This window comes from Equus asinus, chromosome X (assembly GCF_041296235.1).
Source record: "Equus asinus isolate D_3611 breed Donkey chromosome X, EquAss-T2T_v2, whole genome shotgun sequence".
In the NCBI taxonomy this organism is placed as follows: domain Eukaryota; kingdom Metazoa; phylum Chordata; class Mammalia; order Perissodactyla; family Equidae; genus Equus; species Equus asinus.
Window position 1 is genome coordinate 127,515,078 of NC_091820.1, and position 20,062 is coordinate 127,535,139.

At 39.7% G+C, this 20,062-nt stretch overlaps 1 protein-coding gene across 6 annotated transcripts in view; it reads right to left on the reverse strand.

Annotated features, from left to right (window-relative positions):
- ATP11C (ATPase phospholipid transporting 11C) overlaps positions 1-20,062 on the reverse strand; it is a 177,368-nt gene that overhangs the window by 122,253 nt on the left and 35,053 nt on the right. The window lies entirely within an intron of this gene.

Consider the following 20,062-nt stretch of genomic DNA (forward strand, 5'->3'; position numbering starts at 1 on the left):
TCCCAGAACTCTTTTGCTCTAAGGATCTTCACCTTTGCTCTACGTTAGCCAACTAGCCTATAGTGATAGACTAGGATTTGTTATTACCTACTGCTTCATCTCTGACACCTCAAAGAATAACAGCTCTCTCTCGCTCTCTGAGCTTTTCAGCTCTTTCACTCCCACTATAATAGCTCTTTAAAACCTTCAGTTTCTCAAAGTCCTTTCTTTCACTTTCCCTATGAAGTCTGAACACCATGTTCACCCATGGAAACTATTTTCTCACCAGCTCCCTCAATTCCTCCCCAACCTGGCTTTTGCCTTAATTGACCTACAAGGCCCTAAATCCAGGACCAATCTCAGAAACTGCTTCCTTCACTCCCGCATGAAGGAAGCTGAGAACAGTTTTGGTAAAACTGCACTAATGTGAAGATTGATGCCATAACAAATTCCTCAGTGCCACTCCACAAACCTCCCACTTGTCCTTGTTCATCTCACTCTCCACTTAACCTAAGTGCCCATTTCAAAGCTTCATAACTTTCCTCAAGTCCCCTACCACACTCCTCTCTATACGGGTGACCTTGCTCTTACATCTCTTAGAAAATCAGAGGTATTTCCCTTCAGTTTCAGAAACAGGGATCTCCTCTCCTGTTGAAGGCTGATAAAGAGCCTTCAATTATGTTCTTGATCTCTATCTTCCCAGCTTTTTGCATCACTAATTATCCCATTCACCTATACTGTCAACCACTATAATCTCTATTCTCTCTCTCTCTCTATGGTTCCTTAGCTTAAATATGTTTAAGTCCTCATTTTCTTAAACACACGTATGTACAAACACACATACACTTTCCTTGACAAAGTACCCTCTTCCAGCCTCATCTCTCTCATCTACGTAGGCCCAGTATAAAGTAAAGCTCCTTTAGTGCAGAGATGTTCTTGGTTTTCTGTTTTGTTTTGCTCACTGGTATATACCACTAACCTAGAACAGGGACTGACACACAGAAGGAGCTCAATAATTACTGAATGGATAGCTTCCTAGAACACACTCACTGTCTACTTCTTCAGCTCCTCTTCACTCTTTCAGCCCTCTCTGTAAGGTGGTTCCTGCCCCCACACTCCCACAGCTCTAATTTGCCAAATTGAATGGACAGCTCTTTACTTAATCTCTCTCTAGTACTGACACTATTAATCATCTTCTTGCAAGACTATTTTCTCCATTGCTTCCATGATATCACACTTCTTCTTACCTCTCTGGACATTCCTTTTGAGTCTCCTTTGCCAAATCTGCTTATCCTGCCCCCATACTGACTTACTAAATGCTGGTTATTTCCCTAGATTCAGCCTTCAGCTTTCTGTCCTTCACCACTCTGCATGCTCTCCCTGGGTAACCTAATCCATATGCATGGATTTAATTACCATCTATATGCTGATGACACCAGTTTATCTCTAGCACCAGATTTCTCTTCTGAGGTCTACACAGATAGAAAAACAGTGACAGTCATTGACATTTGAGGGCTTATGTTCCAAAGCACAATTCTAAGTTCTTTACATGTATTTAGTCCTCACAACCAGCCTATTAGGAAGGTACTATTATTTTCACCATGTAAAGATAAGAAGCCAAGGCACAGAAAGAAAGCAACTTGCTCAAGGCCACATACCCACTAGTAAGTGGCAGAGCTGGTAAATAGTGATTTCAGTACCTTGTTTTATAACAGCTTTATTGATATATAATTAAGATACTACGGAATTCACTCATTTAACAATGCGATAGTTTTTAGTGTATCCACAGTGCTGTGCAACCATCATCACGATCTAATTTTAGAACATTTTAATCACCCGAAAAAGAAACCCAGTACTCATTAGCAGTTACTGATATGAGTTTTAACTTTGATTTTAGAAAATGAAACTTTAAGATAATTACATTTAAAAAAAGAAATAAATACAGGGCTGGCCCCATGGCGAAGTGGTTAAGTTTGTGTGCTCTACTTCAGCAGCCCGGGGTTTTGCTGGTTTGGATCCTGAGCGCAGACCTAGCACTGCTCATCAGGCCATGGTGAGGTGGCGTCCCACATGGCAGAACTGGAAGGACTTGCAACTAGAATATACAACTATGTACCGGGAGGCTTTGAGGAGAAGAAGGAAAAAAAGGAAGACTGGCAACAGATGTTAGCTCAGGTGCCAATCTTTAAAAAAAGAAAAAGAAAAAGAAGAAACAAATATAATGTGTTAATAAACCAGTTAAGACAAAATGGCTTCTTTTTTAAAATTATTTATTTATTTATTTGGTGAGGAAGATTGGCCCTAAGCTAACATCTGTGCCAATCTTCCTCTATTTGCATGTGGGATGCCACCAGGGGATGGCCTGACGAGCGCTACGTACATAGGTCCATGTCAAGGATCTGAACCACGAATTCCGGGCCACTGAAGCAGAGTGAGCAAATGTAATCACTAGGCCACCGGGCTGGCCCTCGGTTTCATTTCTTTTAAAGCGTAGAATACATGATTTTACAATACAAAAGATTGTTTTTATGTGTTTAAAAGGGAGTTTTCTACCGAGATTGGATTTACCCATATGCTACAACAAATTCAAAGAAGAAAGAGCTAAATATTCCTACAACTAGACAGATATTCTAGCCTTAATGTGTTACCAGAAGGCAGACACAGTCAATCGTCACATGAACAACAGTAAAAAGGAGAATATCTTAGGAGACTGCATAAAGAATGGCTTCTCCTTACATACGCAATTTTACACAACACACGTGTCTAATTACATGAAAAATAAAACCAAGTATATAAAGCCAGAAGAGTATGTAAATTGCAATTATCAACAGCATATAATGGCACAAATGAAAAGAAATTGTTTAAGAGATGAAAATGTAAAAGGCTTTTTTAAAACAGAAGAGTTCTTTAGACTTCTAATGACTATAATTAGAGAAGGTATTTCCATGCTGCTCCAGGTGGAGAGAGGCAGTGAGAGCAAACTGCACTGTTGATGCCAGCTTTCCTTGCCCAGCGAGTGCAAAGCACTAATGAGTTATTTCCAGTCTAATTTACCATTTTAGAACTTGGGATAGACCAGGGAAGAAAAAGAAATAAAATAGATATATAGGTTGTAAGTGATAGGAGAAAAGAACCACCACTGAAGAAAAGCATCAGTATTCAATTTTATGAAACAGAATCCTTTCAAATGTCTTTTTTCTGGCTCTTCCATCTCATATCTATACTGCGTGCACCTAATTTGAGGTTCAAATGTGTTACTTCAAAGTAAGTCAGATTCAGATCCCACAGCTCCTAATAACCTTGAAAATCCATCATTGGTGTGAAAGGGCAGATCTTCATTTCCATATGGGATGAAGATATGAGGAGGGTGAACTCATCTCCTGGAGCTCTGTAGACTATGTTCAATTGAACAAGCATTTATCGAGCATCTACTATGCCTCAGACTCTATGGTGAGTGCTGGGGACGAGATAGGAAGAAGATATAATCCCTTTCCTCACAGTTAAGTACAGGAGGAGACATACATTTAATGAGGCAGAATATAAGACTATGACTAGTAGTACAGCCTGGATTTCACAAGATTGTTCTGTTTTTAGACCAAGTATCTCAAATTTTTGTTCTAGAAAACACAGTGAGTCCAGCTGCAAAAATGATGTGAGTCATGGGAGAAAGGGATTAGTTGCAAAGGAAATATAGAGGGGAGAAGAAGGGTAAATCTGAGAAGCTTAAAGGTATTTCTTCACTTACTAATTAATTCATTCATTCTAAATATTTTAAATTAAGTACCAATACATGCCAGGCTCAGAAGACATAAAGAAAACTAAGATTCTGTCCAATCTCCCAAGGAGGTCTCAGTTTAGTAAGTATAGTAAATGAACACTGATATTACATGCTGACTAGCGGAGACAGCAGTAATAATGATAATGGTTAACATCTATTGAAGATTTACCATGTGCCAGGTATCATTCAAAGGATTTCACACGTATTAATTCACTTACTCCTTATAACAACCCCATGAAATAGGTAGCTATTAGTTTCCCCATTTTATAGATAAGGAAACTGAAGTACACAGAGATTATATGACTTACCCTAGGTCAGGTGGCTAGAAAGGAACAGAGCCAAGAGCTGCACGTTGACAGACTGACTCTCAAGCCTGCATCCTCAACCCCAATACTACACTGTCTTAAATAAATGCATAAATCAAGACTATGTAATCCTGGATAATAATCCTTACAGCAAAGCTATAAAGTAAGTTTCGTCATGCCCACTTTAGAGAGGAGGCAATTGAGGCACACAGAGGGTAACCAAACCACTCAAAATCTCCCAGTAAGTAGCAGAGCCAGAATCCAAATTCAATTGGCCATAAATCTGTTTATATATTAGAAAAATCAGCTCTAACTATACCGGAAAAGGAAACCACTATGTATACAGTTCTCCCTGAGTAGCAGCATCATAGGAAAACATACTAGAGTTTTTCAAACGCCTTAGGCACACGGTACCCTGGGGAGCAACTGCTGCAGCACCTGTGTCTGCATTAAGCAGTTACCACAGAAACTAATAATTCCTGAGGAACAGCAATACACTCTGCACTTTGATTTGTTTGGATAAGAAGACAAGACCCCCCCCAGAGGAGAAGACAAACAGGACATAGAAATGACATTACAGTTTTATTGGGAGGATACTTCGAGCTGCTGTAATTACACTGTGTGCTGCACAGCAACTTGTGCAGGGAGAAGAATTGTGTTACTTGTGGACTTCAATTTCAAAGTGATTTTATCTATTAATTCTACCACTTAGAAAAACACATTACTTTGCATCCTTCCTGAGAAGCATATAAAATAGCACTCATCAGGGCCTGAGTGGTATTGCAATTACTGACATGTTTTATTCAAATGTAAACGACTAATGACACACACAAATACTGCTTCACAGTTAGAGGAGAAACTAGAAAAATTTTATGAATGGAAAATGCAACATTTCCAAAAACTGTTGAAGCCATAAGGAAAAACATCCCTTAAAGTATTTTTTAAGAAAAAGTATTAGCAAAAAAAGTATTAGCAGTATTTTAGAATAACTGAAACGTACATAATCATGTTAAGGATTCTTTACATATCTAAAATAATTCTGTAGTTTATAGTACATGAAATGAATCAGTATATGAGTAATATAAATATTAAAGTATAGCTTCACAGCTACTAATTTTTTACCTGCTCGTTGAATATACTTTACAGTGTATTTTTAGAATTTAATTTCTTAAAAGTAGATCTACAAATTTCTCAACTTTAAGAAATCCAATGCCAATTTTTGAAAAGTAGCAAAAACTAGTCAACAGGACAAATTATCAACATTCAAGATGGACAACAATGGTATGACTTCTTATCCAGGTGTGTGGCATATACAGACAGTGGGGGTCAAAAAGACCACAGATCAAAACCCTGGCCATGTCACTTACTGGCAAGGTATCTCATATTGGGCAAGTTACTTAACCACTCTGTGCCTCAGTTTCCCTATGTGTAAACTGGAGGCATACTATATTCCTCTAAGGATTAAAGAAAATAACATACATATAGTGCCTGACCCATAGTTGGCACTCCTAAGTGTTAACTGCCATCACCACCACCAGCGCCCCCATTTTCTGAAGACTGTAAAGAACAAACACTAAATACTACTTTTGCCAGATGGAGCTTAGTAGACACACAGTTTCACTTTCTAAGATACCAAGATGAGTACTTTTCTGCCTTTTCTGCATCAGATTTTGGGAAACAGAGGATTTGCCTATCCTGACTAGCTATCAATCTTTATCAGCCTGGAACAATTTTTTTCCTGGCAGCAAAAGATAGAGGGCTTTGAAGCTGGTGAAAACAAAGCAAGGGGTCAAAAAGGGTCTCCAATGAGACAGATCCACTAGCCAAAGTCCAGCCTGGAATTCTATAATAGGATCAATATTCTTCAAAAACTGAAAGGGCTTCTAACCCCAGACTCTGAGTGGGCTTACTGTTCTAAAGGTCGAAGTTCAGAAGTTCCCAATTTTGCCTAAAATGTTTCCGGTTTTCACATATCTAATTTAAACACAAACTGCTACAGTAATTCTTAAAAACCCAAAATACTAATATAAAGAAGATAAAATAACAGTTTTGAAAATATGTTTAAATTCCAGTCAAACATTTTTTCACAAAGAATTATTTGATATTTTCAAGAATGCAATACCAGACCAGGCTCTGGAAATGCAGATAAACATGCAGCTATACCAGGTGTCTCTAAGGTCAACTTTCCAAGAGAGGAATAATAATAATTAACACTTATTGAAGGTTTACTATATACCAGGTTCTCTTATAATTCTTGTAATATGTTATATAGACCTACTTATTTAATCTACATGACAAGTGCGCAATAAACATGACTATTAGCCCCATTTTATAGGAGACTAAGACACAGAGAAATTATGTAACTTGTCCATGGTCACAGATAAAAAGTCATGGGTAGAATATGAAACCAGGCATTCTGGCTTCAGACAGTATAGCCTTAACATATACTCTCTGAGGCAGCTGAGGCAAAGATTCTTTCAATCATTCAACAAATATTCACTGAGTGCCTACCATGTACCCGGCACTGGTTTAGGCAGTGAGAATACAACAGCTAACAAAAGAGACAGAAATCTCTTCCCTCATGAAGCTAATATTCTAGTGTGAGAAGACAGACTATCAACAAAATAAGTAAAACATATAGTACAGTAGACAGTAATAAGTGCTATGGAGAGGAATAAATGAAGGAAGGAGCATAAGGAGTGTTAGGGGAGACTGCAATTCTAGACAGGATTGCAAAGGAAGGCCTCCCTGAGGAGGAGACATCACGACTAAAGGAAGGACTCCCACCTTACTCACACACGGACACAGAGAAACGCAATGAAGACTTCCCCCATGGTTGTGCTGTAGTCTCTAAAATTTCACAATCTAGTAGGGAAAACAGGAAGTCAAATAAGTAGAACATTATAATCCAGTGTGGTGAATGTAACATCAGAAGAGCTATAGGCAAGAAGGGACAAGGACAATGCCTAACTCAAACCCAGTTAGGGGCTAGCAAAGACTTCCCGGATGTGATGCCTGAAGTAAGTCTTAAAAAGATGAGTAGCAGTTAGACTTAGAAGTTAAGAGGGAAGATCTAGCAGAGGTGCCAGCCCGAGCAAAGGCCCAAAAGCAAGAAATGGCATGGAGTGATTGAGCAGATCTACTGCTAAAAGAAAATGTATCAGGAGAAGGATGGCGAGAGACAAGGCAGAACAGGGACCAAGCACACTGGGGTGCATGTGAATACATCAACTTCGGCAGGAACTATTGAGGGCCTGGACCACAGCTGCTGCCACGAGGATGGTAAAGAATAGACGGAGTGGCCAGAGGAAATACCCGATAGGACTTCAAGGTCTGTTGCTTGGATGATGGTAAATGGAGACATCACCCACTCAGACAGTGAATACAGAAGGACTAGATTTGTGAATGGAGGTGCTAATGAGCTGTTTTGGACACAGTGCTGCTTCTGAAGGGGCTGTAGGAAAGCCAAGTGGACCTCTTCAGTAGGCAGCCCCAAATATAGGTCTGTAGCTCAGGGGAGAGGACTGGGCTAGAGAAAAGAGAGATGTTCTTCACCCACCTGAATTTAGAAACTGGGGACACGACACTGGAGATCACCCAACAAAAAGAAAGTCAAGGACAGATCTTTAAGGAATAACGATATTTTAAGGGGCTTCTATGGTTTTATGATGCTGGACAATATATACAATCCACACATTTAAAGTGTATAATTCAATGATTTATAGCATGTTCAGAGTTGGGCTACCATCACCAGTATTCAGTTTCAGAACACTTTCATTTCCTAAAATGCAACTGTAACTGTTAGCAGTCACTTTCCATTCTCCCCATTTCCTCCCCTCCCCCTCGCCCCCGGTAATCACTAATTTACTTTCTGCCTATTCTGAGCCTTTTCTATAAATGGAATCACACACTACATGGTCTTTTGTTTCTGGTTTCTTTCACTTAGCATAATGTTTTCAAGGCGTATCCATGTTGTAGGATGTATCAGTACTTCATTCCTTTTTATGGACACACAATATTCTGTTGTGCGGATATACCACATTTTGCTTATGTATGCATTCACCAGTTGGTGGACATTTGGGTTGTTTTTACCTTTAGACTATTATGAATAATGCTACTATGAACATTTGTATACAAGTTTGTGTGGACACATGTTTTCATTTCTCTTGGGCATATACCTAAGGAGTAGAATTGCTGGGTCATACGGTAATTCCATGATTAACTTTTTGAGGAACCAGCAAACTATTTTCCACAATGGTTGCACCATTTTACATTCCCACTAACAGTATATCAGGGTTCTGATTTCTCCGCATCCTCACCAACACTAGTTATTTTCTTTTTTTCTTTTTCCAATGGTCATCCTAGTGGGTGTGAAGTTACATCTCATTGCAGTTTTTTTTTTCCTCTTAAGAGTGGCCCTGAGCTAACATCTGTTGCCAATCTTCCTCTTTTTATTTTTTTTTCTTCCCAAAGCCCCACAGTACACAGTTGTATATTCTAGTTGTAGGTCCTTCTAGTTGAGTTACGAGGGATGCCACCTCAGCATGGGCTTGATGAGTGGTGCTAGGTCCGTGCCCAAGATCCAAACTAGTGAAACCCCAGGCTGCTGAAGTGGAGTGCGCAAACCATGGGCAAGCCACCTCATTGTAGTTTTGATTTGCATTTCACGAACAATAATGCGGAGCACCTTTTCATGTGTTTCTTGGCTAGTTGTATATCTCCTTTGGATAAATGTCTATCAAAGTCCTTTGTCCATTTTTCAATTGAGTTGTCTTTTTATTGTTGAATACACACTGTTTTGGAGTGTTCCTTCTGATACCACCTGTGGGACCCTGGACAAGATATTTAACCTTTCTCTAATCAGTTACTCATCTATAAATTGGGCACAATAACAGTACCTATCCCATGGTGTTGTGAGCATTAAATAAGATAATTTTGGTGGCCACTAAATGGTAGCTATTATTGTTCAAAATAATATTTACACACACTTTTAGACATACATGTTCAAGTGTGTGATGATGGTTTTCATTCTTATTGTTCCAAAAGTTCTTTTACATTCTAGCTTTATTTTAAAATTATGAACTATCAAAATAGAAAAACTTTCAATAATAATGTTATTACTCCAATTTTTATTTTAAAAATAGCTTGTGTGTGGGCCGGCCCAATGGCGCAGCGGTTAAGTTGACACGATCTGCTTCGGCGGCCCAGGGTTTGCCAGTTTGGATGCTGGGTGTGGACCTACACACCACTTGTCAAGCCATGCTGTGGCAGGCATCCCACATATAAAGTAGAGGAAGAAGGGCAGGCCAGTCTTCCTCAGCAGAAAAAAAAAGAGGAGGGTTGGCAGCAGATGTTAGCTCAGGGCCAATCTTCCTTAAAAAAAAAAAAAAAGCTTGTGTGATTCTACAAACAAGTGTAAACAAAAATGTGGAAGGATGTTTGTTAACAGCATTGTTCAAAATAGTAAAAAAAATAAAATAAATAATCCAAATATCCATCAGGAGGGGACTGTTTAACTATAGAATATCCAAACAATGGTGGGCCGTGCAACTGTTAAAATACATGAGTAGCTCAATATATACTGATTTGAAATCATCTCTAACATACATTAAGTGAAAAAGAAAATCAAATATTATGCATTGCATGATTCCAACTGTATATAAAAATATATATGTGTGTATGTGTGTGTATGTGTGCATGCTTACACAGCCATAATGATTTGAATACCTAGACAAGAAATTTAACAGTAGCTACCTCTGGGGGATAGGGCTGCGAGTGAAGTAGCAATGTCAACCTTTTTTATACCGTCTGTAGTTAAAAAAAACTTTTAACCACATGGTCAATCAAATTTTTCTCAATCATACCTATCGTAGCTACATAAAACACAAATAAAAAGACATAGACACTGAATTAAAAGAAAACACTCCTATTGATTTTAGGATGATAGATACAAACTGATCTAAATTTTAAGTTAGTATACAGTACACTTCAGCCTCTGTTTGGCTGACAGAACTTGAGCATCTTAAGACAACCCAAGGAATTAAAACACAGGAGTGCTATCTTTAAATAGCTAAAAACTGATTTTGACCACAATAACTTCCAGAAGAACAGCATCTGAAATAGTCGCATCAAGCTTACCCTTGATCAGACTCACCAAGATACCAGGTAAAAATCCAACCTTATAACAGTTCCTATGATCTACCAAATGCTCTTTTTTTTCTCCTGCGCGTTTCCCATGGTGCTATTGTCTTGTCATCTAATCTGCTCTAGAGCAACCATTGTAAAAAGACACTTTTACTTTCAGGACTTTCCAAGACAGACAAGAAGGGAGTGGGGTGGGCAGACTGTAGCTTCAAAAGCTTGAAATGAAAGTATTACAGCCGTGTAACCACACAATGGGAGGAAAAAGTGAAGTGGGGCTTCAGTGAAAAAGTGAGGCTTTAGCTTTCATGATGAGCACTTTTAGCATATAATACTTTGCCTTTTGTCTAAAGTGTCCCAAAATATACAATCTCATTATTTAAAGTTACTGAGAATAGATTTTTAGTCTGTGCAGCAAGTTGTATGAAGGAATGTGACTGGAAATGTGTTTATTTTCCAAAGAAACTGCCCCCAAGAGTAAAGTAACGACTCAGTAGAGGGCTTGTTTTTCCTTCCAGTGCAGCTTTCTTATCTGCAAGTTCCTAACTATAAATCTAGTTGTTTTATATAGTGGGGCAGACTTCAAAGTGGTTTAAGAGATACAATTGCACGTTTTTTAAGGCATGCTAAACTCTATTTAAAATGCCTATGTCCTTTTGTTTCAACATTGAGCATAAGTTTGTAAATCCTGGTTTGATTTATAATATTTTTATCTAAAAAAATCAATAGCAAAGTTATTGGTGTGGCTGTGCAGATTAATGGTATACTCTTAACATAAAAGCTGACTGGCTCCATCATAGAGACAGAAAGCAGAGTGGTGGTTGATAGGAATTAGGGGGTGGGGAGAATGGGGAATTATTATTTAATGCGTACAGTTTTGCAAAATGAAGAGTTCTGGAGACAGATGGTGGTTATGGTTGCACAACAGTGTGAATACACTTAATGCCACAGAGCTATACACTTAAAAGTAAAGATGGTAAATTCTGTTATGTGTATTTTACCACAATTACAAATAACTTTAAAAAACTAAATTAGCTTGTTTCTGATTGGCTCCAAAGACAGTGCAGTAGCAGTTAGAGTACAGCCATCGGTCTTGAACCAAGGATTACTGATTCCAATTTCTTGCACCTGACACAGAGTGCAGACAAGAGTAGCTTGTCTGGATAAACTTCCTGCTCTGCTCCTAACTAGCTATGTGATTTGGAGAAGTCATTTAAACTCTCTGAGCCTGTTTCCTTATTTGTAAAATAAGGAAAATAACAGTACCTGTATCTCACCAGGTTTTTCTGAGGATTTACTGAGAGAATACCTAGAGAGTACACACCACAGTCAATAAACCTTATTAGCTCATTAAACTCAACAGCTATTATTGGTAACCATAGGAATATAAAAACTTGATTTTCCCAAACTGAAGAAAGATGCAATTGTTCCCATTTTGGCCAAGGTGTTAAGAGGACAAGTAGATGTGTGTGGCTGTATTCCAACACTCAGAACTAATTCCAGGTGTTCTCCTCAATCGCTGACCAATTATAGGGATATGTGGGCCATACGTTGAACCCAGGCTTTCTCAAAGGATGCTTCTAAGAAGGTCTGCAAGAGAAACCCAAGGGAACTTGGCCAAAACGCAGAGTTCTCTGCCCCAAGCCAAATGTAGTGAATCTCAATCTCTGAGGGTAAGGTTTAGGAATCACACTCACACTTGGCTGCAATCAGACAAAATAAGGGGATTTTGAGGGGAAGGGAGGAAAGGGAAGGGAAACTAAAGGGGATCTGGCTCTACAGTAAGGCTTCCTGATTTCTCTCGCTTTGATTAACTCTACTAGCAGATGGCGCATGGATCCTGACATCTATTTCCATGACCAGCCAAATGCCTTGTCTAATTTAATTTTTCTCCTCTTTCCTATCACCTCCTCCTCCTCCCAATCTCATTCCTTGATGGAAAAGCATACCAGACAAATTTAGGACTCAATCTTCATGCCATCATATCACTTTCACTACTCGCTTCTTTACTTCCATTGTGGGAAAAGAAGATGAAAGCAAATGTCATGCTCCCAGAATAAAATTGCACAAACTTAGGTATTATAATACCTATTTCTAGGATCTACCTGGTTTCTCATCCGGCCACTAATGTCTTGGTACTGTTCTTCTCATGCTCTTTAGCTAAGAAAAGAAAAGCACCTTTGAAGAACCTTCCTCGGTAATCCCCAACCTGGGGATTCTTTTGAGAATGATAACAATAATCCTGGAGCACAATCAACCTGGAGAGCACCCTGGCCCTTTGGGGAAGTGTGGAATTTTCTCAGGACACAGAAGGACATGGTTGGAATACGAAAAAGGAAAGGTCACAAGTTGTTTCTGAAATGTTTTCCTATGAGAAGTGCTTCTATTTTATTCTTCCTGTCAAGATGAATGGCAGCCTTATAAATTTTACCTAATAAGAAAACACATTACTTTATCTGCAGTATCAGAAACTGACAAAAGAGGCAAACTGCTGACCATCAGTCACTAAATCCTCCTAGAGCGCTTAGACTGTAACAGGAAGTAGGGTAGATTGGGAAAAGAAACAACAGCAACAACACAGAGCCTTGATCCATGCCCTCCCCTCCAAAAACTTACTAGAAAAGTTATTGATGAGGCATCAATTGGAAGAAAATGCCACGGCCACTTTACTAACAAAAAAGAACAGCAACAAAAATGGTGGTTTTTTCCCCCAAAAGATTGTATATAAGTGATCCTAGAGAAAACCACTATCTCCAGAAGCACCCTTCCAGCCACACAGGCATTTTTCAAGCACTCTTTCCAAACAAAGTAGTACCTGAGGCAGAAAGTGCAGTTCAAATTCCTAATACAACGAAATTCTTTATAACAAGAAATCTTCTAATTTGCAAGTGATAATCCGTTTGCATCCTGAGCTTCAAAGCAGGGATAATAATAGTACCCACCTCAAAGGATTTGTAAAAGGACTCCATGAGGTAACTGTGTGTAAAGCACTGTAAACAGCACCTAGCGTTTGCTAGGGGTACTAAAAATGTTAGCTGCTGCTGCTGTTAGTTTCAAGAAACAGTTACATGCAATAAAGTTTTACACAACCAAATATTCTAGATAAACCTTGGTAATTTACAGAAATGGAAAGTTGACTTTAAAAACCAAAATGCAGGGCCGGCCCGGTAGCGCAGCAGTTAAGTGCGCACGTTCCACTTCTCGGCGGCCCGGGGTTCACGGGTTCGGATCCCGGGTGCGGACACGGCACCGCTTGGCACACCATGCTGTGGTAGGCGTCCCACATAGAAAGTAGAGGAAGATGGGCACGATGTTAACTCAGGGCCAGGCTTCCTCAGCAAAAAGAGGAGGACTAGCAGTAGTTAGCTCAGGGCTAATCTTCCTCAAAAAAATAAATAAATAAATAAATAAACCCAAAATGCAGTAAGAGTTCTTTAAAATAAACAAGAAACACTAGCAGGTGAGCAATGCCTTATCTATGCCACACGTAGGACAAGGCAGTGCTAAGCGGCATGAAGCCTAATCAAAGAAAACCTACAATTTCTATCCTGGAGAAGCTGACATACTAATTAGGGAAACAAGACAAATACCACACTGCCATGCAAACACATGTGAGACCAGACATCACGCGTCTGTGTTCCTCTCTGCCCAGCTACCAGCGACCAGAAATGCCTCCCCAAATGGCTGAGGCTCCATTGCTGCTGTCTCAGACCCAACTCCTCCAGGGTTCCTGGCCTGGGCTTCTGCAAGCCGCCTGGCCCTGGTGGTAACAAATATCGGACTCTTCCTGTACTGATGTTCTTCCATTTAATTGCTTCTTTGTTTGTACTTGGGTTTCCTTTTAGCATCTCAAAGGGAAGTTAAGAAATAGCAATTAACGTTAATGACCAATATCATTCTAAAAGACACAACTTACCGCCCTTGCCAGGTACAAGGCACATCATCTGACACCCTGAAAAAGCTTTAAAGATCAACTGCACAGATTCATTCATTCAACAAACATTTATGCATTAAGCAATCTGTTAGGTACCAGAGATTATGATAAACGCTGATAATAGAAGCATGTGCAAAATGCTGTAATGAGCACAGGGCTGGAAGGGATTCATTCCGTCCCTGGTATGTCAGGGAGGGGAAATCCAGGACAGACTCATAGAAGAAATGACACTAGGGTTGGGTCCAGGACTTCATCAGAGAATGGGAAGAGAGGCAACTCCAGAAACAGAGAAGAGCAGGAGCGAATGCCTGGAGGTATCTGGCAAACATCTAGAGGCATCTGAGGGATCTGGGACCTTGTGAATAATCCAGTATTGGTCAGAAATTAGGCTAGTAGGGAGAGGAGTAGTCACAGAAAGGAGGCTGCAAAGGTAGGCCTGAGAAAACCTGGGGGGGAATTTCAGTACCCCTAGGCTTTAGCACAGAGATAACTGGATATAGCAAGGCTCAGGTTTTTAAAAAGCACCCTCTTGATAAAGAAAGGCAAATAACTACTTTAAAAAGTCAGGATAATAGTGATTTTGGAGGGAGGGAGGGTTGACGATTGGAATAGGGCACCCGGAGGGACTTCTCGGGTGGCTGACAATGTTCTATTTCTTGATCTGGATGGAGGTTTTAAGTATGTTTGCCTTGTAATATTGTATTAAGGTACACATTTGATTGTTTTGTTTTTTTGAATTTGTGTCTCATTTTACAATAAACTAAAGAAGAAAAAAAGCACCCTCTTGTGACACTGTGTAGTCAGGCTGGGGAAGACAGGGAACTATAAGGAAGATAAGGAAAGAAGTTAGTGCCTCTAGATGTAAGATGATGAGGACCAGGCCCAGGGCAAGGAAAGTGGGAGTGTGGAGGAAATCAACCCATTTGAGAAACAGCTTGAGTGCCAGGGGCTTAGAGGAAAAAGACACAGAGAGTGAGTTCAGATTTGGACATATGAGACAACTTTGGGACTTCAAACACTACTTTCCCCCTTTTTAAATTTATGGCTTTCCTTTGCCTTGGTACACATCTACCAACAGTAATAGTCTTACTTATCAGTCATAATTCAATTTATGTTTTTGGCTTTCAAATAGGATAAAGAAGTGAGACAGGAGTAATTCATGATATAACAGCAAGACTTGGAAAAGAAAGGAGGAAGATGGTTACGAGAGATGTGTGTAAACATATCGTAAAGGAGAAGCTCTTGGGTGAAACTAATGACTGTTAGTAGTGAAAGTCAGAAGTAAATGGACAATATCCTAAGTGAACTATTCCACTAAAATGGAAGAAAGGATATGTTAGAAAGGCTACTGGGTCAAAGAGTTTCCCAACCTGATCAACAAAAATCCAGGGAGGGGAATGCATCATGTACTCATCTTATTTTCACATGCCTGGGACATGTTAGGTATGTGAAACCTAAAGAAGAATTATAATAGAAATTTGAAGGTGAGAGAGATGGGTCAATGAGAAACAGAAGAAAAGGTATTTCACACCAGGTCAGAGTACAGTGGAGGAACAAGCGATTTTGCTTATGTACAAGCCAAAGTCAACTGTTCTCACTTGAGAGAAGAGATGGATATCAGCAACTGTGTGTGTTAGATTAATTACAGAACGGACCATAGCAGCCCATGTCCCAAGAGTCACATGCTGCTTTATCACAGAAGAGGCATACACCAAATGCATGAACAACCAACTTTGATAATACTTACCTAGAAATATTAAGATTTTACCCTCAGACGCCTGCTTCTACTGCATAATAATAAATAAAATCTAGCTACCATTTATTGAACAAATACTCTATGTCAGGCACAGTCTAAGCCCTCAACACATATTACCCGGTTGAAACTTCACAGTAAGCCCATGATGTAGGTGCCATTATTCATCTCCACATTACAAATGAAACTTGCATCCCTTCAAGTGCCAACTCTGGAGAAACAAGACATGAGGGAGACTGCATAGGACAGCCTTGGACCTGGGCAAACAGGAGGGCCTGCCTCACACACTGTCCAACCCAGGTCACCAAGGCAGAACATTATATAGGGATCAGGGGCTAAATCTCTAGTTGCTGATAAAAAGTGATCTTGTGGGGCCTTATCCTCAGCATGTATATCTCCTCTGGCAACATGTGGCAGTGGTGGGCATTTGGCAGTGATATTGAGATTTGGGATCCTGGCCAGCTCTGTTTCTTTCCATCAAAAATATGACCAACATCTGGCAGAGTCAGAAAATACCAAGATGAATGAGTTTCCACTAATTCACATTTACAAACAGGATTGTCAAAATTGGTCAAATTCCATTACAGAATTACAGTTCAGCTACAGTGAATACTAAATATATATGAGCCATTAGGTGGAACTTTGAAATCTCTTTGCTCTATGGAAATTTCTATTCTGGTAGTAGTAGTTGTATGAGATTTGATCTTTATCGCACTATTCCTGACAACAGTAAAATTCCATTTCCATCAACTCTGTTTCCTCTCAGAAAAGAAGTCTCTCAGGAAATACTCAAAACATTGTTCTCAAGAAAGTTCTCAAATATGAATCATTTTCAACTGCCAGGAAGACACTCTTTCTCCCACTGTTTTGCATCATAATAGACTTTCCCTAAAATGACAGTTTTGGGGCAAGACATACTTATTTGAAAAAAAGAAAAAGAGTAAATTCTTCATTCTTCCCCCTCCATGGCTTTGCTCAAGCAGGTCTGCTATCTTCTTCCCTAGATTTGCATGTCCAAGAGCTGCCAAATTATTCATTCAACAAAGATTTCCTGAGCACCAACTAGTTTTTCAGCCCTGTAATAGGCCATAGGGATTCAAGTAAGTGTATTAAGAATTAACCAGGCAGAGATTAGGAGATGATCACTGCAGGCTGTGGAACCATCATGTGACATGCTGAGAATTTCATTCAAGGAAAAGTTTCGAAGAAGACGAAACATTTAAAGCTGGCCCTTTAAGGATACGTGGGAGGAGTTGAATAGAAGAAGAAAGGCATTTATGAACCTTAAGAGGAAGGCCTCCAACTACACAGAGCACAACTGAGCTGCTGCCTCAGAAATTCATCCTAACGTGCGTGCTGAAGCCAGGCTTCCACTGGGCTGCACCTGACTGAACACGGTAGGGACAGGACTCCAGCGACTGCTGACTTTGGACTGCCCAAAGGCTTTTCTGAACCTTCCTTGGACGGCAGAGCAGTCTAGAAAGCTTCTGCCTAAGCCAGTCTCTCTCCTCTTCACTAGGGGTCAGACTTGCATCATGGACTAATGGCGTCTCCCACCTTTCCCATCTCCCTCCCCGCAACGTCTCTCATACAGGTGGTTTCCCTTAATAAAATCCTTGCCAGTTTAATCCTAAATTTCTGCTTCTCAGAGGACTCAGATTAACACAGCATTCTAGACAGAGGACCCAGCATGAGCAAACACTCGCGGGCATGAAAAATCACAAGGTGCTCTGAGCATCCCAAGGAGTGGTATGTGCCTGGAGCTTGCTGTGGAGGTGTGGGTACAGAGGGAGAAGAAGCTGGGCTGAATGAGAGAAAGTCGAGTATATCCTGTTAAAAAACTTGGACTTAGTCCTCTGAGAAATAGGGGACTACCAAAAAGTTTTAAGCAAAGAAAGGGCACGTGTTTCCAAAAGACTATTCTGTTGGGGAAATGGAGGATGAACTGGAGGAAGCAGAAAATGGAAGCATCTCTATATATGCTCCCATCTTGTGTGCTAGCTTGTATGGGTGGAATCATATTTTTTGTTTATTTGTTTCGTTTTAATCTCTACACCTCTATAATGCTTACAATAGTGTTTAACACAAAGTAGCTACTCAAGAGACCCCATCAAATCTACCAGGCTGGGCCTCACCTCATGCCCAACATTTTAACCAAAACCACCCAAAGGTTTAATGACCAGCCTTTAATATTCCTGCTTGGACACTGGAACTCTCTGTCTAGCCAATCTAGAAAGGAAAAGTTACATGTATGATGGGTAGAAGTTACTCCCAAAACTTTATCTCCCACCAACTAATAATTTCATGAAATCTCTTTGAAGCTGGGCATCTAATTACATTTGTTGACTCTAATTCAGGGGACAAATGTAGTCATTAGACATTGTTTCTGAATGTTTACCAGGTCAATGAAGTTCAGAGAGCCAGATCAGGCTCAAGGCCCAGAGGCCTTATGCAAAGGGCACTGGACAAAAGTCAGAATTGGGTTCTGGATACTGGCGCAATATCCGATGGTGATCTTTGAGAAAACATATCTGTAAGTTTTATTTGTTTCATCATAAAGTAGAAATAAGACCTACCCTAATTTACAAGTAAGGTGAAAATTAAATTAGAAGATGTGGTCAATGTGCTCTGAAAACAGTAAAAGGTTACTGTATTGTCACTTAAAAATTTAAGTGAGTAGATCTCTCAAGAGTTCTTACCACACACACACACAAACAAAAATAAGGGAAAGACGAGATTTTTGGAGGTGATGGCTATGTTGTATATTACCCTGATTGGGGTGATGATTTCAAGGGTGTATGCCTGTGTTCAAACCCATCAAATTGTACACATTAAATTTGTGGCAGTATTCTGTATAACAGTCACACATCAATAAAGCTGTTAAAAAGATCAGTGATTGCTGGTGGGAATGCAAACCGGCGCAGCCACTATGGAAAACAGTATGGAGATTCCTCAAAAAATTAAAAATAGAAATACCATAAGACCCAGCCATCCCACTACAGGGTATCTATCCGAAGAACTTGAAGTCAGCAATTCCAAAAGTCCCATGCACCCCAATGTTCATTGCAGCATTATTTATAATAGCCAAGACATGGAAGCAACCTAAGTGCCCATCAACTGATGATTGGATAAAGAAGATATGGTATATATATATATAATGGAATACTACTCAACCGTGAAAAAAGAATAAAATCGTCCCATTTGCAACATCATGGATGGACCTTGAGGGAATTATGTTAAGTGAAATAAGCCAGATAGAGAAGGACAATCTCTGTATGACTCCACTCATATGAGGAATTTAAAAATGTAGACAAAGAGAACAGATTAGTGGCTACCAGGGGAAAAGTGGGGTGGGGGGTGGGCACAAAGGGTGAAGGGGTGCACCTACAACACGACTGACAAACAATAATGTACAACTGAAATTTCACAAGATTGTAAACTATCATTAACTCAATAAAAATTAACAAGAAAAAAAAGACCAATGATTACCAATTCTGATTTACAACAACACCAAGGGATGATGAAATATTATCAAATACAATTGATTTTCCTTTACTCTCTTCTGTCAAACAGCACTTTTAGTTGAAAGAGTACTGCCAGGAAATCGAATAATGAGAATCAATTCCCAGAAGGCTATGGATTGCTGGAGCTGGAGCCAACAGCCCTCCTGAGGTCCTGGGCACTGAAAGGTCATTTGCTGATGGCCTGATGCCCTTTCTCAGACTCAGGGTTTTTTCCACTGCTACCTCCCTGATGTGACTGACTGAAAACACAAAAGCTCTTGGGCCCTACTTGTGATAACCAAAATAACTTTACTGAGAAAAGGAATCATTACCTCCAAATAGCCTGAAGTGGTTTGTGTCAGTCAGAGAAGAGAGTTTCAATGACTCATAAACTGTCAGATCTGCATGAGCTAAGGGACTAAAGCTAGCTATCAATGGTTGGTTGCCCATGTAAAATGAAAAAGGTATCTCCCGTCCTCCGAGCTGAGGCAACCACTTCCAGATCACACACACAGATACACACAGAAACACACATTTCCAGAGCCCAAAGCATTCAGCAGTACTTTTTAAATCTTCCGAATTTGCAAACTGATTTAGTAAATTTGTATCCTTTGATTTAGGAAGGAGGTGGGGAGAAAGTAGAGGAAACTAATTCCATTTTTATAAAAA